Source organism: Mustela erminea, chromosome 3 (assembly GCF_009829155.1).
Source record: "Mustela erminea isolate mMusErm1 chromosome 3, mMusErm1.Pri, whole genome shotgun sequence".
Taxonomy (NCBI): Eukaryota; Metazoa; Chordata; class Mammalia; order Carnivora; family Mustelidae; genus Mustela; species Mustela erminea.
In genome coordinates this window covers 93,120,501-93,144,777 of record NC_045616.1, presented here as the reverse complement: position 1 = coordinate 93,144,777, position 24,277 = coordinate 93,120,501, and the positions used below count along the sequence as shown (strand labels likewise).

Below are 24,277 nucleotides of genomic sequence, written 5' to 3'. Positions count from 1 at the left end.
AGAACACATGCTTCACAGGACACACAGCTGGGAGCAGCCAGTCGGCTTGCCTCGCAGTATTTACTGAGCACCTACTATATGCCAGACCCAGGGCAACCGCCGGGTGCATCGGGGAGGCTGGTCTGGGGGGAACGCACCCCAGAGCTGTGTGGCCCGCGGAGGCTTTAGGAAAGCCGGCCCCAGTTCCATTCTGTAATTGCTCGTCTTTGCCTTAATCCCACCTTAAAGGCTGCTTTGGAACACTTGGCCTCAGAGATGAGGGAATTTGAGTTAACAGGACTAATAAGCCCTGCTTAAGTTAATTAGGTACGTTCCCAGAGCTGGATTACTTTAAAACAAACATGTGTACACAATTCTATGACCAAAACACAAAAGGAAGCTTTAAGAAATGAAAACCGAGGCCTGCAGCCTGGGACTCTTCGTGTTGTCTCGGGGCGTGTTTGTCAGGAGGCCACAGAACCAGGCAGTGTTTTGGCAAATGCGGCCCATGATGCCCTGTGACATGATGTAGTTGACCTTGTTGCTGATGGGCCAACTAGGGTGAACTCTATCCAGGGCTCAGCACATGGCTGAGGCTGTGGGGCTGTCAGCAGGGCAAGGTGGTCCTCTAGGGTCTTCTCCCTACCATCCTGGGGGAGGGAGCCTTTTTGGCTCTTGGCTTCACTGAACCCCGGGGCACGGGCATGAGCTCCTTGCGCCCATCCCACTGAAGGCCCCTGGGCTGCTGGCTGGGGTGGGACTGGTGGGTCTGGGGCTCTTCCCCTTCGTTCTAAGACCATTGGAGGGCACCAGGTAATAGCTAAGTGTTGGGGAGTCAAGAGGAAGCAGTGCTGGAGAGCACTGGCCCGGGAGCCCACTGGATGTGAGTCTGGCTTTGCTGTAGCCTGAACGCGTACCTTGGACACCGTGCCTTGGTGATTTCATCTGTGAGGTGGGGAGGACAGGGCCCTCCCCATGGGACTCTTGCGGGGTTAAATAAGATACGCACAGAAGGGGCTCTGCGCTGGCTTGGCACCGCGTCAGGGCCTGTAAAATGATAGCTACTTTCTCTTTCCTGGTTACCAAAACTCCATTTGCTGAGGAGCAACAAACAAGGAAGCTACTTGGTAGGGAAAGGCTGGTGGGGAGTCTGTCTGTCTGTCTGTCTCCCTTCCTCCCTCCCTCCCTAGACAAGCCTGGGAGGCCCAACCACTTTTTCTTGTGCTTGTGTTTCTAGATTTTCTTCTAATTTGGGGTCAATTGATTCTCGTCAGAAACAGATGTCTGTTACCATTTTCTCCTGCATGTTTATTTAGAAAAAAATCAATTGTTGTGTTCAATATAATCAAATTTATTTGCTCTCTGGGAGTCTCCATGCTGAGAAGAATGGCTCTCCCATAATCCTAACCTGGCTGATATCCCTCTTTGGCCTGGAGGGATACCCATTCCTGGGAGCTCTCAGGGCCGCCATTGCGCAAACCCGTTTCTCATGTCCATAGAGGTGCACAGTGTTGAAGACACTGACCTTGTCCCACGATAAACCCACTCCTGCCCCGGGGGAGATGTGGTGGCCAGCTGGCTTTTTCTTCTTCCTTGGGGCCCGGATAAAAGTCAGTTTGGGGTAAGGGGAAGAAGAGTTTGTCCCAGAATTTCCCCCAGCCCCCAGCAGAAGCCAGGATGTGATACAGGAGCAGCATGGCTGGGGAGGGAGGTTCTGATGGGAGGGCCCGTGGGGACTGTGCAGAGCCGGGCTCCCTGAGGGAGGGGCAGGCTAGTAGGATGGGCAGATGCGTGTCCTTCCTCAGACCAGGATGGGGCACAGACCTCCCGCGAGCTGCCCACAGCCCAGGCAGGGCTCCCATGCTGGCAGACCAGGGAAGGCACTGAAGTGGGTCCGTCGGGCGGGCTGCTGCCACCTCTCCAGGCTCTGCTCTGCTCCGCAGCTTCCATCCCTACAGTTCCCTGTGAGTTCAGAGGCTCCTAGCTCCACCCCCCCATCCCACCCCCGGCACTGCCCAGCACACAGCTCTCAGTCGGGAAGGTATGCATATGTCTAGAGATCAACCTGGAGGAAGAGGGTGGGGAGGGGCCAGCTCTCTGGGCCCCTGGCCTTGCCCCCTGCCAAGGCCCACACCCACTGTGCCTTTGCTTTCAGATCTGTGCCTGGTGTCTGTGGCACATTGGGACACAACCAACGGAGCTTCCCGTCCTGGACGTCAGAGGCGCCCCCATAGGGGCAGCTCAGGAGGCTTTGGTGGAGGCAGCCTCCCTTGGGGAGGGCTGTCCAGCATAAGCCTCGAAGGATGAAGGACAGGGCGGGAAGACCACGCAGCAGGGAGGACACCTGCGGAAGCAAGCAGCGTAGTGGCTGGAGAAAGCTGGTGTGGAGGGGGAATGAGACAAAGCTGGAGGGAATGGTGGGGTGAGGTGGGATGCCAGGTACTTCCTTTGTCCCTTTGTCCTTACTGAAGGCCCTCACCATGCCTGGAGTGCGTGGGGCCAGAGATGAACCAGGGGGCTCCTGGAAGGGAATCCTAAACCCTTCTTCGTCCCAGAAGCAGTTGCACGTTCCATTAATCTCAGCCTCAAATAATGAAGCCATTGGCCCGGGTTCCTTAGGTCCTCTAGTGTCCCTACGGCTCTGGGGAGCCACGAACACAGGAAGGAAGATACCCAATGGTGGCATTTCTGCACCCATGGAGTTGGCTATTTTAGCCGAAGTCCCAGCCCTCTCACTGGGACACCCTTTGATGCTTCAAGCTCCAGCAAGGACGGTCCTCTGGCAAGTTCTCTCCACTCGAGGCAGGCCTTTGTTTCCAGGGTGCAGAGCCACCTAGCAAGGCCTCTATGAGTGACAGCTTACCAAGTTCCAGTTTGTTTTTTTCTTCCCGTCCCCTGGTGTCACCATGGGGGCAGATGGGAGGGGCTCCTCGAGGGGGAACCATGGGCATTTGTGGATCTGCTAGGTCTGGCCTTCAGCTAAAGTCTGTCCGTGCTGCTGCCAGTTGGAAACAGTTGTCTTATAGAAAGAAATAGGTGTCCATCAAAGAATGTTTGGAAAGCACAGATGAATATAAAGAAAGAAAAGCCCTCCCAGTGCTTGGCATGGGCTGAAGCAGAGCCCTCTGCGCCAGGATGCTGAGCCCCTGGCTGGCCCTCATCTGCCTCACAGGGCCCGAGGCCTGGCCCAGGCAACCTCTGCTTTCTGATCTTCTTTCCCTCACTCATTGACAGGGGAGTGTCAATACCCCAGGGTTGGGTTCTTATCTTTAGCCGGCTCACCCCTTACCCCCACCCAGCAATCCCCACAGGGGATGTGAAGAGGTGGGCATGTGGAAGGACAGACCAGCCACCAGAGCGTGCTCCTGCCCACGGCTCGGCGTTCACCCCCCCTCCATCTGGAATGCTCTTCACCCAAATCTCTACGGGTCTTACTCTTCACTCTCCTGGCCCCTGATGAGACATCACTGCTTCTAGCATCTCTGCCCCTGTTTGGGGTGGGCCTAGGTCCCACGGGGTGAGAGGGATCACCTGTCTCTGAAGTAGGGTAGAGTCCAGGCTTTATCTTTGGCCCTCTAGACCCTTGGCCCTTTGGAGGGAAGGTCCCTGGAGGGGGCATGGCAGAGGCCTGGGGACCCCAACCCTCTCCCAAGGTCCCTGTGTGTGCTGACTGTGATGATGCTGAGAATGGCAAAGGCCAGTCCTTCCTGGCAGCCCTGCATGAGGGCTGGTTCCTGCTGCTTGTGCAGGTCAGCCTGGAGTAGAATTCAACTTCCCCACTAACCGATCCACAGCTCCTGGGACTTCCAGAGAAAACTCTGGAGAGCAGGATGCTTGCACGTAATGTTGGGGTCTGGGCGTCTGGGCCTCAGCCAGCTCAGCAGGGGCTGCTGAGCAGCGCTCCTGCTCAGCAGAGCTGGGATGTGGAGGGGACCTGTTGTATGCACGAGTGGGATGGACACAGTTTGCCCACAGACATATCTGTCCATATGCTGGGGAAGTCACTTAAATGTTTCCTCTTAGTCTTGGTGGTTTCCAGGTAAAGAGAGGTTTGTGTCACCAATAAGGGTGGCCTTGGCTGGGTCAAAGCCTATCATGAGGCTTGGAGAGTTCCAGGAAGGTCTCTTCTAGACCCATAAGCTCACGGAGCTCTGACCACAGCCCATGCACACCTCTCTTGGGGCCTTCTTGCAGACTCTCTCCCCTCCTCTTCTTTCTGCTTTCTTCAGGGCCCAGCTCAGCCTCCTCTGTGGGGAAGCCTTGCTCCCCCTCTTGCACACACAGGACAGCCTCCCTGCCTCCGGCTCTCTACTCTCAGCCCAGTGTGGATCGCTTTTTGTGAGGCCTGTCCTTTTAGGTTGGGATCTGGGCTCCCGCAGAGCAGCCCATGGGGCAAGGACCTAGACTGAGTAGTATGCTTGGAGATGACCTAAGAAATGCATGGAGGAAGAGGGAAATGAGATCGGAGAGGGGGAAAGCCAACAACAGGGGTGGGATGACCGTGTGGGCGGCTAGAGCTTGGTGCCATGGAACCTTCAAGAGACTGTGTCCAACAGGCCTCTGAGCCGCTCCACTCAGGTGTGAGGGTGCGGGGCACTCTTCGCCAACATCCATTCCTTGCTGGCCAAGGATTGCTTCAGGCACACTACCCACCGGCCCATCCAGTGCTTCTGAACTCCCCACATGAGGACGGAGCACACTCCTGAGGCCTGCAGGGCCCTGGAGGATGAAGATGTAGGGATCTGAGGTTGGATGCTGTCCATCATGGTCATGGGCAGCTGTCTCCCAAAGCCACACACAAATTCGGGGTTGGCTGAGGGAATCTGGATGGGGTGTTAGCGTCTGTCATATCCCCCTCACGGCCCTGCAGGTTCCAGGCAGGCGGGACTAGACCGGACAGTCACACGTGCAGCACTAAGCTGTGAAATGCTTGTTGAATGAGTTAATCAGGGAATATGGGTGACAACTGAGTCTTAATGGCTTCAGGACGGACTGTCTCGTAAGGAAGCCGGGACGACGGGACCACCATGTAACAACCTTGCATGTGACTTCATCATAGGCTGCTGATGCCAACCCCATCAATGATGGTCATCACGAGGCTGGACAGAGCACTGGACGGGAAGTCAGGAGACCATCTGGTTCTGCCTCGGCTAGCTATGAGACCCAAGGAAAGGTGTTCATTTCCCACCCTTCCCACGTCCACTTGCTCCCACAGAATGGGGGCAGTAATAATCTCTCACTATCATCCACGGTCATGACGTGAAAGGAAATGGAAAAGGACTCTGTAAAGCCTATGTAGTCAGCCAGGCCTGAGGGGTTCTCGAGATGAGGCAGGCCTGATGTCACAGAAGGAGCTGGGGCAAGGCTTGTTTGTCACTATCCCCTTCATCAACGTCCAAGGTCTGGCACAGGTGGCCACTGACAAAAGATTTCCTCTCCCCTTTCCTACCACCCACAGACACTCCTGCTCTGGGGCCCCTTGGGGAGAGAAGCTTATGTCCCGGTCAGCCTGACAGAGATGAGCAGCCCGAGGCCAGCCACTTTCCTGCCAGCCCAGGGGTCCTCTTTGTGTTGTGGCCACCGGGGCGGCCCTGAGCCCTGGCCCCAGGCTTCCTGCCAGTTCAGGTGTGGGGGGCTCCTCCTGCTCCCGGACCAGGCCTGCTTTGGCTGATAAAATATTGATCAGTTTGCTGAGGAGCCCAGAGTGTGATCCTATTTTCATGTCAGAACTTGGTAATGAACTACATTTATCAAGCCCATTCTCCATGAGAAAGGTCAGCCACAGATCTAGCTAAGTTGTTATGACACCTCATTAATCTAGTTCCTTCAATAATTGTCCCTCTGTGAAGATTCTAATGTTCTCCCATTCTAGCCACACTCCCTCCCCACCGAGGGAGATTATTATAGCTGGAGCACGGGCACATCCGCATTTAATTTTTTGAGCAAAGAGAGATAGGAAGCAGGTAGCAGCCTCTGGAATTAAATGTCCATCAAAGGAACACTTTTCTAGTGCAGAACAAAGGGAAGCAAGGGAGACATTGTGAATATTCCATTAGCCACCCATGCCCCTGCTGGCCGGGGCCTCAAAGGGACCATCGTCACTCTGAGGCAGGAGAATCTTCCCGTTCCAGGTGTGGGTAGTGCTGGGGGCTCCAAAGACTCAAGGGAAGCAGGTCTGCGAGATGTGGGCTGGAGGCGGGGGGAGATACCACCCAGGCAGCGGGGAGCTCAGATCCTAACAAACAGTGAGGGACAGGCCATGTGGCCAAGGCCCCCGAGGGAAGCCCATCCTAGACATAGGAGGCACCTGCAGGCAGGTGAGGGTGTGGGCTGGAGACACCTGGCACCAGGGAGGAGGGGAGAGTGGTGAGGGCGATGTAGGGGCCAGCCTTGACTGCCTCTCTTCTTCCCTCACCCCCCACCATTCCTTCACCAAGTCCTTTGGCCTCTTTCCCCAACATGCCGCCCTGTGTGAAGAGCTCCCCTGTGTGCTGCCCCCATTTCTCTACTGCTACACTCTGTCCAGCCTCACTCTCCGTTCCTATCCATTCACGGTTGACTGTTAGGCTGCCTGGTGGAAGTGGAAGCCCCTCAAGGCCAGGGTCTTGCCCTAATGCAGCGCGTGCCCAGCACCCGGCCCCAGCACCTGCATGCAGAAGGCGCTCACGGAATGCCTGTTGTGTGGATGACCATGGAACCCTGGGTGGATGGGCACAGCCGGTGGGGTTAGAAAACGGCGGCAGCCCTGCCCAGAGGAGAGGACAATCTTAGCCGCCTTAGCCAGAATGACTGAGGCCTGGAACTCTAGGGGGTGGAGGGGCTGGGAGCCTGTGTCATCTGTCCCCCTAGCGCCTGTGGGAGGGGGTGAGGGGCAGCTCCAGCAGTGGTACGTGAAGCCATGCCCATTGGCGTCCAACATCCAAACTGCCCTGCCCTAGTCAGGGGGTGTGGACCCTCTCTCATCCACTGGCATGCCCCCACACCTGCCAGTCCGCAGTGGTGGCCCCACAGACTGAATGAAGTCTGGCATGGCCAGCCTGGCAGTGGGGAGCCACAGGGGCAGGTGCCCTGCCGGACATGAGGGTGCATAGAGGTGGCCCCTCCGAGTCACCTCGGGGTAGGGGGACACACCCAGCTCCCTCAGGAGCCTGAGGGGGGGTATGTAAGTTTCTGCATCCTTATCCTGCCTTTGCTGGTCAGGATGGGCCTGGACAGTGCTGAGAAGAAGCCCAGTGGGTAGGTGGGGGGAACCCATGCCTGGAATAGCAGCTCACACAGGGAGGTTTGTGGGAGAATTTTGCCACGGCACCGCTTGGGATGCCATCCAATGCCATCCTAGGGTTCTGGTCAGTAAGCAAGCACAGAGCTGATGCTGGGGCCCTGCTGTGCTTTCTTCTCAGGTGGCTTGTTGGGGGTGTCTCCGTGGGGGGATCCAAGGCCACTGTGAAGACCACACCCCTTGATGGCTATCCCTCACTGGGGCAGCCCTGCACTTTAGGAGTCCCCTATAAAGCCCAACTTTACTGGACAGGGGAGCTCAGGACAGATGACTTGACATGAAGGAACTACTTTGCCACTAAACCAGCAATCCTTTCAGGGATGGGTGTAGGCTAAGGGACAGGGAGATGGGAAGGAAGGGAGTGCTGGGGAGAGGGCCGTGGACTGCTCAGGGACACCAGCGTGTGGGCTGTGGCCTCTGCCTGCCTGAACCACACCCAGGCCTTTCCTTCACCAACTGCACGGTGGTCAGTCATACCCTTGAGCCACTTTCACTGGAAGCTAGCCCCTCCTGGACCTGGCAGGGTGGCCTGGCCCCTAGGCCTGGATCCTGAGACCCTCATGTGGGAACCCCAAGGGAGAGACTGGACGTGCCTATAACTTTGGCTGCTGTTGTATCTGCTCATGGGCAGACTGTCCCCTGACCCCACCCATTGGCAGCCCTACTTCCCACACTGTCCCCAGCCTGCCTGCTAAGTAATGTCACTGACACCCAACAAAGCTGCAACCACCAAAGCAAAAACTTGACTTTGTCATCTGGCAGCGACATCACGGCAGAGCGTGGCTGTGGTACATGTGTCTCGGTGACGATGTGTCTTTTTGAGATCTATTTTGAAATCACTAAGCTGTGCAAAGAGCAAGAAGCATTTTACTCCCAGATCTAATTTATGAGCCGCCATAACTTTACTGGAGTTTAGCTTAAGAGGAACAGATGTTTAAGTCGATGTAAATTCATGAACATTAACTATCTTTCTGCTGCCATTTCTGAGAAAATTCAATTAACAATAAATGCCAAAACCAATGGGTTTATTTTGAAGACAGTCTTTTGCTAAAACGATGTAGTATTGCTTTTGGTGCTGACCAAGCCACAGAGTTCTGAAAATTCTAGGAGAGAGTGAAATATCCCTGACGCAGTCTCTTCATAAGCCCAACAAGAACAGGTGCGCCCTCAGTCACACCACCTGGTGACCACGTGCTGGCTAGATCCTGGGACCTGTAACTGCTACACCAATGGGCCACTCTCAGCAACGTTCAAGCACCCTGGGAAGGTCCTCCCACTGTGACCTAAGCTACAGCTACTGGCTACTCCCCTACCCTCCAGAAGCAGGTCCACAGGTTTTGTTCCCAGGCGCCCCCTTCTGGAAAGGCCCTTTCTCTAAAGCTGACCTTTCCGCCAAAGCTCACCTCTAAGGAAGCTGTGTTTGTTGGCTCCACACCCCACCCCACTCTCATCTTGACCTTGTCCCCAGCCTGTCTCTTCCTTAGATCGCATTCCAGTGCTTCTGTGTCTGCCGAGTGGAGGTCTTCACTCTCTCTGAGAACCAGGCCACGGCCCCCTGTGGTGGACATGGGCACTGGTCAGGAGGCACTGGTAAGCTGCTGCCTGCCCACGGTTCAGAGGTGCTCCACTGGCCTCCTGTCCCTGCTGTCCCGCCAAGCTCCACCCGGGGCCCCTCCTCACCCATGAGTCCCAATGTCAGAACAAGCAATAGGCTCCCCACACTCATTAGGAGCCCCTCACCCTTTCAGGTCCCAAGGGCTGGCTACCTCATCTGCCAGTGTCCTCTGTTCTTTTCCCTGGGTCCCCAGGAGTCTTCCCAGCTGCCTCAGAGCCCACTGCAAAGGGCCCACTTTGGGTCCACAGATAGAGGAAGACCAAGACTCTACATGGTCTTCAGCCCTACCTGGGCCCAACCTACCCAGTATGCAGACCACGTGGCTCCTTCCACGGTTACCGTGGCCATGCAGACTAGGCCAGTGCATGGGGAGGCTTGCGGCTCCATGCAGGCCTGGCCAGGCGGACGCAGCCTCATCTCAATGTTCGCCCTGGTATCAGGTAATTGAAATTAACAAAACCCCCCAGACCTCTGTGAGATGAATAGTACATCTGCTCATGAGTGCTCAGTTGGTGTCGCCGTGCAATCTGCCACCTGACATTTACAATCCTCCTCCTACTCCTATTAGAAGAAGCAAAATTGGTGGGATTCCTGGGAGAGGGATCCACAGATACTTTTTATGGTTGACTGGCGCATCTATCGGGTGGCCCCAGAGTGAAAGAGTAATGTTTGAAAACTTGAATAAATGTGAAAGCCCTTCTGGCATGAAGAGCCTGAGTTTGTATTCTTGTGTTAGCGGGAAACCCATAGGCAACTAGGGACTTAACAAGTCCCGGACTCGTTTTGGAAGGAGGACACGGACTCCCTGCAGACTCTGGCTCTCCCACAGTCCTGTCCCAAGCTTGGCGCCTGTGTCCTCGTGCCCCACCTGTCACATGCACCAAGAGGAGGAGCGGGAGTGCGGGATGAGGGGACAGATACCAGCAACCAGGTGGAGAGCGGCAGCCCACAGCGGAGGAGAGGCACCCACCCCTGCCCTCTACCATTCCATTCATTTTGTTCCTGAGACTCCATCCCCCCAAACATCTAACCCAAGGGTCCTGCTATTGAGATGGTGAAACTGTAGCATTCGGGAGTTAGTGGTGTCCAGGAATGTCACTGCTCTGAGCCCTGAGCTGCTGTGGTCTTTGAGCAGTGAGGGAGCTGAGGGGGACCTCAGCCCAAGATGTGGCAGGGCCTGTGGCAGTCTCTGGCTCACCGACTGGCCAGGACTGGGCTGCAGGCCATAGAGTTAGCACTTTGCTCTCCTGTGGCCTCAGGCCCCACGCGGGGAGCTCACTAAGACACCTCTGGAGGGCCAGTGCTCTCCCTAGGAGGCGTGTCCACAGGAGATCCTCCCTGGGAGGACCTCGGTTCTCACAAAGACTGGGGAGCCTTGGTGGCCCTTAATGAGCGGGACCAGGGACCCTGGGAGCCTGCCATTGTAGCGTCTCATGCATGTTTTCGAATGTCCCAGTGGACACTCACTGAAGTGAGGCCCCATAACTGCTCTCTGAGCTGGCAGTCTAGCGACAGAGTATTTTGCCCCCGGGGGTCTGGCGAGGATTTTCCAAAGAGATACCATGCTGTGTATTGTAAATTTTGTTTACAACCTTATCAAGAGCGGTTCCCCATTTTGGAGCCTTCCACCATCAAAAGCAACATCACACAAGGACTCCAAACGTCAACATGACATGCCAGTGCCAGGCTCCCTCTGCAGAGGCTGTGCTCACAGAATCCCATAGCAAGTGCTGACATCTGATGACTCGGGAACCTGGTGTCTAGACATGTAGATACCAAAAAGCATATCTTATTCCTACCACCTTTCTTTCTTTTTTTTAAAGAGGTTGAGAGAGAGAGAGCATGTGTGAGCATGGGAGAGGGAGAGAGAACCTTAAGTAGGCTCCCCTTGTGCCAGACAAGGGGCTCAACCTCCTGACCCTGAGATCATGACCTGCGCCAAAATCAAGAGTCAAAAAGTTACCGGACTGAGCCACCCAGGTGCCCCCTACTGCTTTTCTTATATTTCTCCTTTATATCCCAGCTTGAATAAGACACATACTCATTTCAAGATGATACAAGGGCTCTGTAAAATATTTGCAATGAAAAGGTGGCTTTGGGTCTGACAGGGTTAAAGAAAAGTGATCTATGTGAATAGCTAGATCTGTGGTCTTCTTTTTAACCAGTTTTTTTTCCCCATCATGATTAAATATATATAATGTAAAATGTATATCTTTACCATTTTTAAGTATTCTGTTCAGTGGCATTAAATACATTCACAATTTTGTGTGACTACCAACCTCATCCATCTCCATAATCCTTTCCATCTTATAAAATTGAAACTCTGTACCCACGAGAAAAGAGACCCCATTCCCACCTTCCCCAGCTGCTGGCCATCCCCATTCTACTTCCTGTCTCTGTGAGTTTGACGACTGAGGTTATCTCATGCCAGTGGAATCATGCAGTACCTGTCTTTTTGTCAGTGGCTTATTTCACTTAGCATGGAATCTTCAAGGCTCATCCATGTGGTTGCATGTCAGAATTCCCTTCTTCTGTAAGCCTGAATAATATCCAGTCTAAGCGTAGACCACACTTTGCTTATCCATTCATCAGTCGATAGACACGGAGTTGCTCTCAGGTTTTAGCTATGATGAGTAGCAGTGCTGTAAACATGCCTCTATTAAATATCTCTTCAAGACCCTGCTTTCAGTTCTTTGGGGTATATATCTAGAAGTAGAAGTGCTGGGTCATATGGAAATTCTTTTTTTTTTTTTTAAGGGTTTTATTTATTTCAGAGAGAGAGAGAGAATGAGTGGGATGATGGACAGAGGGAGAGGGAGAAGCAGGCTCCCTGCTGAGCAGGGAGCCTGATTCAGGACTCAATCCCAGGACCCTAAGATCATGACCTGAGATGAAGGCTGATGCTTAACCGACTGAGCCACCCAGGCGCCCTTATTTTTAAAATTTTTTAAAGATTTATTTATTTGAGAGCAAGAGAGCATGTGTGCATGAGTGGGGGAGGGGCAGAGGGGGAGGGAGAGAAACTCCAGCAGACTCCCTGCTGAGTGCAGAGCCCCACACAGCGCTCCATCTCATGACCCATGAGATCCTGACCTGAGCAGAAATCACGAGTTGGATGCTTAATCAACTGAGTCCGGTGCCTCAGTCTTAAATTTTATTTTTTTTTTGAGGAACCACCATACTGTTCGCCAATATGGCTGAGCCATCTTCTATTTTCACCAATAGTGCACAAAGATTTCAAATTTTCCACAGCCTCGTCAACATGTATTTTCTGTTTTTTTTTTTTTTGGTTTTTTTTTTTTGGAATAAGGGCTCTCCCAGTGGGGGGTAAGGTGGTGGTCTTACCACTTTTGACACTCCTTAGTCCTGAGATTGTTAAGAAAGGGGGAAGAGTGTGGCCCTGTGGGTGCACCATGTGCATGTGCATACCTGCGTATAGCCCCAGCCCGTGGAGGCCAAGCGCAGGGATGTAGAGAGCACAGAGCCACACCCCTGGGCCATGGAGCCCACCTGGCAGTGGACAGCAGCCACATCTTGGCACACACCCCACTGAGGACAGAAGCCTCCCGCAGGCACCAGGGGGGCAAGGGCCAGGACCCACTTCCCTCTTGCCTCCCTGCAGAAAGATCCCCTTTCTGCAGATCTGGGCTGTCTTCTGAATCTCTTCTTCTAGGACGGCTCTGGGGAGGGCATGAGCACTCTGGGCCAGCAGGAGAGGAGGCTGGGGCCGGGGAGGATTCGGAGCCCCTATCTTGTATGCCTGGCGCGGCCTGTGGTGTTTTTCTCACCATGGTATTGTCTCAGAAGTGTTTGCTCAGACACAGCAATCTTCAGCTTCTGAGCCGAGCCAAAGAGCCACTTGGTTTTAGAGGCAACAAGTACAGATGCTCCCCCCTCCGAATGAGGGGTGTGTGGACTGCAAATCAGTGCCCCCTGAGCAACGGTCTCCAGGAGAGAATTGCTCATATGTTAACACACGCCACATTCCTACCTGCAGAAGCTTTGCTGGGCTCATGGGGACACTGACTTGAGAAGGAAAGGTATTACAGGGAAACGGCCTGCGAACAGTCTCAGAACACAGGGTGTGCTCTAAGCCGGGGATTCATGCCTTGACATGGGCTTGGCGGGAAATGGCATCGCAGAGAAGAATGACCTGAACAGATTTTGAGACCTGAAATGACTCGGAGAAGTTTTGGAGGTTTGATGATTTATCTGAACCCCTCCGACTTGTATGACTAACAGTAAATCCCAGGTCAACATGAAACAAAACAAAACTCCACAACAGCTCTGAAGGAAAGCCGTGGTCTTTGGGGGAGAGGCTGGGAAGATTTCCAGCGCTTGAGCTGTGGGGAGGTGAGTGAAAGGTTCCCCGTGTCTGCACCGCTGTTCTGGGGATTAGCCACACTGCAAATGCGGCACAATTGGGGCGCTCCCTGTGGAGGGAACAGCGGGGACTCATCTCTGTGGAAGCCGGCCCGGTGGGCTGTGTCTGAGCTGATGAGCAGGCCGCGGCGGCCGTGGTTCCGTGTCCGAAACCCAAAGCCTGGCCATGCGAGGAGCCAGGGTCCGCCAGGGAAGGGTGGGCAGGGGTTCTGAGCGGGGCGAGCAGGGTGTGGCTCCTCCGAAGGCCCCTCCTCCTGCAGCAAACGGTATTCCTGCCACAGCTCAGCCCCCAGCTGGCTGCTCCGTTCCCTCCCCTGCAGCCGGGGCAGCAGCCCGATGGGATGCCGGATGCCGGGGAGGGGCTCTCCTCAGATGCACATGTGGGGAGACGCTTGGCCTTCTGTGTCCTTGTTCTTAACTTCTCAGATGCCAAGAATGGCCTTGGTATTGCCTTGTGTGGCACTAAAATGGATTCAGGAGCTTGAAGAGGGCTCAGGACCCACTGGAGTTGGGAGTGATAGTGACCCTACAGGTCTCTCCCAAGGAGAACATGTACCACTCAGAGCACCCCCAGGGGCGGACGGGGGGCGGCCAGTGGTCCTCAGCTTGAGGCTCTAAGCCCTGAGACCCGAGCCGGGCTGCCACCTGCCTGGCACTTTGTGTGGATGCTCTCTGGGGCCTTTGCTGTTCCCGCTCCCATTTCCGTCCCTCCCTGCTAGCCCTCCACACGTGCCACGAGACCTCCCAAGCCATAATCACAGAGAGAACAGGCTGCTCTGTAGCAGGAGGAGAGGGAGAAACAGTGCCCCGATGTGAGGGGCTCTTCCTGCCAGCCGTCTAGGCTCAGGAGCCCTGGGTTTGGGCTGACCCTCTCACCCCGTGCCTGGAAAAACAGGACTCCACAAAGATGGGGATTTCTAGGGACTCCAAATGAGAGGAGTGGCAGGCAATCACTTTCCACGGCCATTGTCCCTTCAGAGGGCCAGAGCCGCATTCAGTGAGGGCATTTCCATGTGCCCCAGAGGGGTCAGATGGAGGGTGGCATCTGAGCATGATAGGAAAGAAAATCTAGAAAGATCCTCATTGTAGGGTGCTCTTCAGGGCCCTCAGACACAGAGCCATCAGAGAACAGCTGTTCCTGGGGAGGGCGAAGCGGCTGGACCCCAGCCTGAGCTCAAGGGGCCATCAGTGCCCCCTGGCTGGCCTCTGGGGCAAAAAGGGGCCTGAGGGCCAACAGAGCTCTATTTTCTATGCCACTAATAATTTTTACCACTCCCATTCGAAAGTTTCTTCTCCTTTCAGCATAGAGTCTAGAATGGTCCTAGTTTCAAGCTGACATGGCAACCATACTCTTCAACTCTTAGGGAGTTGCTTTCCATTCCAAGGGCTGTGCTCGCATGACAGTCAGCCCATGTCTTCCACGTGGATGGGGTCATTTTCTTCCGTACTCCCTGGAGCTTTTCTGATCCCTCTGGCCTCCTCTCTCTTCCGTGGTGTCACCCCTGCCCCCGCTTCCTGGGGCCTCCTCCAAGTGACACTGTTGGCTTTAGCCACCTCTCTGATTTGTCACGTCCTCTCCTCTTCCAACAGGCAACCTGAGCGGCAGTTACATTTATGTGGGGATGTGAATGGGGCAGGAGGGTGGTGCTTCTTGGTGCCCTAGCTGGCTGCAAGATATGTTCTCTCCGAAAATTCGTTGAACTATACACTTAGGATTTATTCATTTTCTCTGTGTGTTATACTTGAATAAATGCTTATTCATTTATTTAGAGCCTGAGCGAGGAGGGGGAGAGGGAGAGAATCTCAAGCAGACTCTGTGCTCAGAGTAGAATCTGATGTGGGGCTCCATCTCATGGCCCTGAGATCATGACTTGAGCAGAAGTGAAGAGTCAGATGCTTAACCCACTGAGCTACTCAGGCACCCCAATAACATGCTTATGTACCAGAGGCAATCTGGAATCCTCAACAGCTTAAAGCTATCTGTTGCTTTGGGTAGGAGCTTTGTCCTTGGCGAGGCCCAGGCTAGCATCCACGGAGGAGGGAGTGGCGTGGCTGGGAGTGGTTCACAGGAGAGGGTCACCGACCTGGAGCAGCAGTCGCTTCTCTGGTCTCTCTGGTCAATAAATCATCCTGGACTGGGCATCCCTTTGGCTGGGCCCCATGTTGTCCATCTTCCCTGGAACTGTTGCTTCTTAGCTCAGGCCTGGGTCTCTGGGGAGGAGGATGGGTGTAGGGCGGGCTTTGCTGAGCGTCCTTAGGGGAAGGAATGGAAGAAGCTGAGGGTCAGGAGGTCCCCACTTCTCTGGGGCATCCTCCATGGCCCCATGCTGAGCTCCCAAGATGTATCTGGTGCACGCTCACCCCACAGCTAAGGTACCTTGGCAGGCTCTGTGGGTGTGGCTCAGAAAGGCCCTCCCATAGAACACGACCCCATGTCACAGGCCTGGCTGGGTGTTGGCGGCCCTTGGAGAGGAGGTATTGGTGTGGAGGCGGCTGCCCAGGTGCTCTGTTCTTGGTGCGGGTTTGCCATGGGCCCAGGCACAGAGGAGTCCTCCTTGGAGCCCTAAGGGATCAGGGCCAGTTAGTAAGGCCCAAGGAGCCTCTCATAGACCATGCCCTGGCCTGTTCTGCCCCAGTCTGCCCATCCTGGGCTCCCAAGGTTGTGAGCACTGAAATGAGGGTTCAGTCCCAGGTGCAACTCAACCTCCACAGCCCTGGCTGTTTGGCTTATGTGATGCAGAAATGGGCATCGGTGGTCACCTGCTCAGAGGAGACAGGATGGACCCTTGTGCAGTCACACCTCTCAGTCCTGTGATGTCTGGCCAGTCAAGCTGGTTGGCAGGGTTGGGCCTGCGGGCCTTGCAGCCAGTCCCCTCCTTCTGAAGCACTCTCCTGGGCAGTATCCTCACTACCCTTCTGGGCACAGCTCAGTTCACCACTCCTAGAAAGCCACCCACCCCCTTGCTGTGGCAATCAGGATCTAGACCTCGAACTTGATTTTCAGCATTAACTGCCCTCTGGTGCTAAGTTGCTTTCCAGCATGTAATGCACAGCCACAAAACAGCTGGGGCCTGCTGTGTCAGAGCAGGGATGTCAGGGACAGGGACACCTGTGCCATGGGCACCCTTCCTGCAGTTACCATCCCCACCACACCCATGCCCAGTCTCAGGCTTGCCCGCTGGGGACAGACTCGTTGATCCTAGGCAGCGTGACTTTCAGATAATTCACACTGAAGGAGCAGAAGGCACTTTACTCCACGGCAGGAGATAATTTATAACTCGTCTGAACACCTGGATTGGCAGAGACAGCGACTCTGGAGCTCGCTCTGCTCTGTGAACTCATGAACACGCAAATTACCACCAGGCTTATCGTAACTGTAGATCTCAGGATGAACACATGCCACAGAGGCATGGGGCAAAGAACTCTGAACCCTAGCCACTTGCTGGCAGCCCCCATTGTCTGGAGGCTCCAGAAAGCCCAATTCCATCCTCTCCAGCAAGCTGGGCTATCCAGCTGGGGAAGGAGACGGGGACCGGAGGAGTGGGGAACAAGCACAGCCAGCCTTGAGCAGTTCTGAGGTCCTGTCCCCACTCAGCAGAGATGTCCTGACACCCCATTTCACTTGGGGTGTAGGTGCACTGAGTCCTGGACCAGGCAGCGGGGGCAGTGGGGATAAGGCGCAGGCCCTGCTCTCCAGGAGGTTAGGCCCCAGGACGTGGAAAGATGAGCACTGGTGGCTAGCCATGTCCTTCAGCCTTGCAGCTGGGGTGGGTTTGCCCTCAGGGAGGTGCTGGGTGGGGGGTGGAGCTACAGACACATTCTCTCCAGTAAAGTCCAGTAAGGCCCAGTAAGGCCCCGTAAAGCTCTCAGCCTGTCCTCACCCGAATGTGAGGCTGGGATGGGCAGGCCGGAAGCCACCTTTGGACCAGCCATGCACTCTTACCAAGCCAAGTGTTATGGGAAATTGTGCTTGCATTCTTAGGTGGGGGCTTGGCCCGGGAACCCTAGGACAGGGCCAAATTTACACTTCCCAACTAAGAAGTGGGCTGTCAAGAATCCTCTGTAACTAATGTGTGCACGCACTTGGCCTTGTTTTTCAAGGAGAGGAGTGAGAAGTGGCGGCAGGCGTTTTTTTGCTTTTTTAGCTGGGGCACATTCAAGCTGCATCCAAGCCCACAGTGAATTCAATGAGTGGGTCTGGATCCACTTATCAGGATCCAATCTTCCTGAGCAGACGGCCATGATTATAGCTTTTAAATGGCTCAGAAGAACTAATGGATCACAGAAAATAGTGTGGGACTGAAAGTAAATATACAGTGAGGGGGTCTGCTGGACAGGAAGTGGGGCCGCTGCAAGGGCACACCACTGTTGCCCCTCCTGCCTTAGGAGACTCTTCCCCAGCTCGCGTCTCTGGGTTTCAGGCTGCGAGTTACAGCTAAGATCAAATGCCTCTCGGAGCTTTAAATACGCACCACATGCTGAAGGACCATCATCCCGTTCATCAGAAAGCAAACCTGAGAGCTGGAGAGGTGTCCTTTTCTAGATCGGCTAGATCAGTGGATTTGACTTTTGAGTGGGGGATATGAGTTGAAGAAATGGAGATCCCACTACAAGTCACTCACATGTGTGCGGCCCTAGAGAGTGTTCGGTGGTCAGGGTGCATGTGGAGGGTGTCTGGCAGGGGAATTCGGAGGGTGTCTGTGTCTGCCTCCTGGGTCACCCATGGGGAGACGTCAGGTTGACAGGTGAGCTTGGGAAGGGCCCGGGTTGAATGGAGCCTGGGACTGTTGGCCCTGCCTGCCGCAGACATGGCGTGATGAGAGCCGGTTGAGCCAACCCACCCCACAATGTGCACTCTGAAAACTGCCAACTTCCAGGAACGGGGCCACTGGGGTCACTCACAGGCTCTGTCCCCAGTGGGTGCCCCATCGCATTGATTCTGGAGGCCCAGGTGGGGTGTGCCAGCCTAGGGAAGCCAGGGCCCTCTGGGGAGTGGCTCCTGTGGGTGGGACACGAGCATGGTCCCCTGGATGGCCTCTTTGCCCTGCCCCATCTTCCCACCCTGGTGTCCACAGGGACTGTCATATCTCCTCGTTGACAAGGGCACTGGATGTTCCTCCTGCCAGTGCCTTTCTGGCTTTCAGAGGGTCAGGTTCTTTGGTTAAAGGGGAGATAATCATGGGAAGGAGCAGGGGAAGACCAGAGAGGTGTCCATGCACTGCCCAGGCCAGACCTGCTAAGCTCCAGACCTCTCTCCGCTTCCTGGCCTGACACCTTCCCATGGTCCCATGACCTGGACTCAACATGGTCAACGCATAACTTGCCAGCAAGACTGCATCTCCTTTTACACCCCGACACAGCTGTTTTTGCCTGTGCAAACCACACGTCAGACACCACCCCTGAAATCCCACCCATCCCTGGCCAGTCAGTCGTGGCTCAGGTTATTTCTGCATCTTGAGTGTTTCCTACCACCTCTGTTCCAGTTCAAGGAAACCCACAACACTGCCTGGATGGCCACTCTACCCTGGCTAGTGCTCAGACTCCAGTCGTATCCGCCCCAATCTCCCTCTACTCAGCAGCTGGAGGGATCTCTGGGGGAGCCCAACTGCCTCAGGGCAAAGTCCCTTTGGCCTGTAGCTGTCCGGCTTCACGTGGCCCCTCCCAGCTCACACACCTGAGCCACGTCAGCGTCTCGAACTGGCCCAGGATCACCTCTGGGCCGTGGCACCGTAGCCCTCCCTCGCCCCACTTGGCAAATTCCTCACCATGCCTGCATCTTGGCTGGCACATCGCCTGCCTGCCTGTCACCTTCCTGCAGCTCCCGGCTGGGTTCACACATGTCTGTGTCCTGGAGCGCCTCGCGCAAGCCCTGCACAGTGTTTCTCATCTCCACTGCTTCTGCTTGTCCACTTTGCCCTTCCTGTCAGAGTCCGAGAGCCAGGGGGGACCATAGCAAGTGATCAGTGCACAGCAAGCACAAGACAAATAAACGAAGGAATGACCAAAAGTTCCATATGGGACGTTCGTCTACCATGGCTCCTAGTGAGACATGTGCTTCCCTCTGCCCCGAGCCCAGGAAGCCAGAGAACAACCCCTGGGTTAACTGAACACAGATACTCCATGCCCACAGGACTTTCTCCTGCCTCCAGCTGGAACCTTCCTTAGCCAATCCCAACTCCTTTACATAAGTGGGGGCAGGAGAAGAGAACTGAATTCAAAAGGCCCTAGCATGAGGGGCTCAGACCTTTTCTCCCTGTGCCCCATTTCCCCATCTGTGCAATGGAGCTGGTAATCCCCATCCTCAGAGTGGTTATAGGAGTCAGCAGCTCGGATGGCTTGGATGGCACAGAGAAGGGGCACCCCCGTGGCCGCAAAATCCTCTGCATTTTAATGGGTATGATTCCCAAGACCTCTAGAATGTGGGGCAAGGGTGAGGTCCATAGAAGGTTCTAGAAATCCAATCTCTTTCCAGAGCAGACAGCTCTAGGGCAACATCCCCTTCCTTGCTGGCACGGAGGAGGGCACCCATGAAATGGCTGTAATGGAAATATAAATTGTCCTACTTCAAAGCACTTTGATATTTTATAATGACCATTATAAACCTGCTCTCTGTGTACCACATAAATACTTCAGCCCCACACCACATTTCCCGGTATCTCTAAAGACACCAGGAGAAAAGCAGGGGAGCCATAAAAGAAACATAAAAATACAGTTGCAGATGAGCCTAAAACTCATTTCTTTGAAGCTTAATTGATGGGAAAAGCTTCTGGCCCCAGAGAACTTAAAGGCCCATCATGCAGATATTTGATTAAGTGTCCCCATATCACGGGCCACACTAAACTGGAAATCATTACACCGTAATTGCAAATACATTAATAAAATGATGATGTGGGTTTGCTCAGGACATAAAGAAAGAATGGAATAATTCACTCAGATTACTCAACAAAATGTAGGGTCTGTCCCTGAGACAGCTGGAAGCAAGGGTGGGTGGGGTCTCAGGCTCACTGGTCCCCTGGAGAGGGGCCCCGGCCTCTGTTTAGGGAAACTCCTGGGTCGATGGGAGTGTAGTCAGGCTTCAGAACCACTGCAGGGGTCCATGGATATGACCCCTGAAGGCCCTCAGAAGTTCTTGCCTGGGGGACCTCTAGTCACTAATGTTCCTGCACACCGTAGGGAAGAGTGACCAAAGGCTCTCACAATGGCTCCTTCAGCCATCTCCTCTCCTACACGACTAGAGGAGGGGAGATGTGTGCAAGAGTCTAGCCACATCTGCATTAACTACCCACAGTCTGAGACAAAGCCAAGAGGACTGTCCTTAACTATGAGCTAGCTTCCCGTGGGAGAAAAGCCAGGCTCGGCCCCTGCTCTCAGACCTCAGAGTACAGCAAAGGAGGCCCACCAGCCTTTGCCAGCCCTTCCCCTGCACATGTTCGAACCCAGGACACCCAGCCAAGCCAGTGTGTGAGGGCGTGTGTGTGTGTGTGCGCGCGTGCGCATGCGGCTAAGGGAGGAGTGAGGGGTGAGACAAGTGTCACAGAAGCTTCACGGGGAACCTCCTTCCTCTCTCCCCTGTTCTCATCTGCAGGTGGAACACAGCTACCTCCCAACACTTTTGCATCAACTTCAGATCCTATCTCCCCCCCACCCCTGCCTGTTACCCCATGCCCTGCTGTCTGTTCATCTGTAACCCATCTGTCCTTCTAGCCCTAATGTGGAGAATTTTTCCTCTAGCAAAACCTAGCTACAAACCCTGTATAAACCACTGACAAGCTATGTGACCTCAGGTAAGCTGCTTACCCTCTCTGAACACCATCCACGATACAAGTACCATAGGAGTACCTCTCTTATTGACCTACCAGAGACACTGAGCACACTGCAGTCTACCCCCGTCCTGGGCCCACGGAGGGGCAGGTCCCTGCAGCAGGTGCACAGAGGGCCTCAAAGCTGCTCCAGCACTGCCTCTTGGGCACCCACATCTTCCTGTATGACCTCCCCAGCTTCAGAGCTGTCTGCACAGCACTGTCCCAGAGGAGGTCCCATAGGATTCCAGGAATGACAGGCAGCTGGGGCTAGACAGTGAGTGTACAGAAAGGACGGCTGGAAGGGATCATCCGAGGGGCGGCAGGTCTCGGAGAGTCTGAGGCCACATCGATCAGAGCTCAGGGAGCCATGGGCTTGGAACCAGGAGGGAAGAAGGCACCGGGCCCTCACACAGTCAGAGAGACTGGCAGGAGTGGGGATGTGAGGAGAGGCCCACAAGGGTCAGAGAGGAGCCAAGCGAAGACAGCTCGGAAGCAGAGGCACCAGAACACTGGTGTTGTCAAGCAAAGCACAGGGGAGGGAAAAGTGTGACATCCTGCAGAGCTCACCCCGTGCATGTGAGCATCCTCCGTCTTTCACTTACAGCACTGTGTACCACGGGAGGGACAAAGACTGTCCACTTGCTCATGCGCTACATTATCACTCCACACACCCAAGGAAAGAACAACATTTGCCATTGGCTCCTGCCTGTAGGCTCTGGCAGGGGCTGTGTCCGTGGGTCTGGGCACACAGCACACCTTGATGGACAGCTGCCTGCAATGGTCTTGGCAAGCCCTGCTGGGCACGCCCTGCCAAACAAGACGCTGCTGGAGAGTTGGGGTGCCACGGGGCCTCTGCGCTCCCACAGCACGCACACGTGCACAAACATATGCACACACAGAACACACATGCACACATACACACAATGCACACACACATGCGCATGTGCACACACAATGCAACACATGCAATACTGAACACACACGTATACACAGGTGCACACACAATGCACACACCCACATACACACAATGCCCACACACATACACAGACTGAAAAGAGGGCAGTGATCTATAGAGAAGACGTGGGCACAGGCTGGTTGGGACAGGAAGGGGTGGGATTGTTCTTTTGTGGCTGCCATACCAGGAGCAGCTAGAATAGATCGGATATCAGGCAGAGCTGCTCAGGGCCAGAGCCGGGGCTGCTGATGGGCCCCAGGCGGACCTGTTTCCTCCTGGACGCTTGCCTTGGAGGTTTATGTGTGCGTGTCTGATACTGAACTGAACTGAACTGAACTGATACCCTACTGAACTGAAGGTGTCCCCGGGAGAGCTTCTTGTCTGAGACAAAAAAGTAGAAGTGCTCTTCCCGATGAGCCTAGATGCGTTTTTGGCTGAGCGTGTTGGGAGTGGGGGTAGAGAAGGGTTCAAACCCAGACAGGGTGGCTGAGTCTCCTCCCCAAGCTGCACGTGGCTCATTTAGCTGCAGAGTTAGGAAGAGCCCATGGTGCTGGGCAAATTTCTTCTACATTCAGATAACTAAGCTGTAGCCCTCAAAGTTCCTCCTTCTTGAGGATCCTGAGAAAGAAAAAGGATGCATGCTCAGTAAGTCTCAGCCCTCGAACAACAAGGCCACCTCTATGCCTTTGGTCACCTGTCTTCAAGCTGAATGATTTTGGGTTACAGCAATCAAAGCACACCTGGCACCCCAAATTTGGCCTTTTTAACCATCCCCCAGAGAACTCCTGTTTCTGGGTGTTCACGGATCCTCACCCTCCAAGGTGAGGGTGAGGTTCCTACCCTCCCTGGAAAAGCCCAGTGGCTAGCATCATTCTAGAGACTTTGAGGGCTGTTGGGGCCCTTTCTTCCTTTTGAGAAGAACCAGACCAGGGAGCATCTTGCCAGCCCATCAAGATGAAAGTTGCTCCTGTCATGTGCTTTATGCATTATAACAAAGGCTCAGGCCACAAGTCCTGGAAAGATCTTTTTTCTTTCAGTTAGCAAAAAGTAAAGCCGGGCACAGATTTTCCCAGGCCCTCTGGAAAAACAGAGACAGTTGATGTGCCTGTTCTCTGAGTCCTCTGTGAGGAGGGCAGAGAGAGTGTCGAGGCTGGCTCTGATGTGTTGCCTCTGGGCCATGAGCTGTGCCAATAGAAGGCTGGGCGCTCAGCACAGATGTGGAGGCCGCCTGAGGCGGCCCAGTGTCACCTCTCTGTCCGGGTAACGTGTGAACAGCCCTGCAGCTTCCCACAGAATGTGCAACACAGGAAACTTTTTAAATACCTCGTCATCCTTCTGTACCAGGGGGTTTGAGAATCTCAGATCTCCTAAAACCACACGTGTCAAAAATACACATTTGGTCAAACTGCTTAGCACATGTGAAGGACAGCTTTGACCCCAGAGTTGAAATACAAAGTTTTTACAACAGGGGGCTGCAGGTTGGTGAGATTTATTTTGCTCTGTTCAAGGCAGTAAGAGACACTTTTTTTAAGGCTACACTTTCCATTTACTGGGCTTCTATTCACTCTGTAAGACTTAATTCTGTACTGTTATTCTGAGAGCAACACCACTTGAATTCAACTGCTGGATTGTGGATTTCCTCCAGCGACTTCTCTTTAGTCAAGGCCAGAATCTCAGTGGGTGGTGATAAATATCAAAGTACAAGATGGTTGAAGGGAGCAAAGTAAAAACCCCAAATCAAATACGATTATTGATCAACACGGAATGGCCTTAATCATCTCTATGCTAATTCCAGGTATATATATACATATTGGCATTTTTATTACATAAATACATTGACATTTTCAGCTGAGAAAAATATATCGAGCAATTCAAAATTATCATCTTTGGAGACCAGCAAATAAATAAAAATACAGTGGAAGGCCCAGAAAAGAAAAATGCAGTGGCTTCTTAGAGGCCTGAGGTAGCGTGTGAAAATTAGTTGGATAGAAATTTTTCAGATGTGTAATGCACCATGACTTTTCAAAAAGTCTTACAAGCAATCTATGCATATCATAAAAGCAAAACGTCCCATTTTAGATTAATTAGGGAGTCTTTCCTGCTTCTTTCCCGAGGAAGACATTCAATCCTGGATCCCTCCCTGTTACTTCTAACTTAAACAAACTATAATATTAATTTTTACTTTGTTACATTCTGGAACTGTAGGTAATAAGTTTAAGTTCCTATTCACCGAACCTAAAAGTGCAAATGAAGAACATTCCCAT

General features: G+C 53.9%; 1 protein-coding gene across 2 annotated transcripts in view; it reads right to left on the bottom strand.

Annotated features, from left to right (window-relative positions):
- The window catches only part of FSTL4 (follistatin like 4), a 418,614-nt gene that overhangs the window by 143,951 nt on the left and 250,386 nt on the right, over positions 1–24,277 (bottom strand). The window lies entirely within an intron of this gene.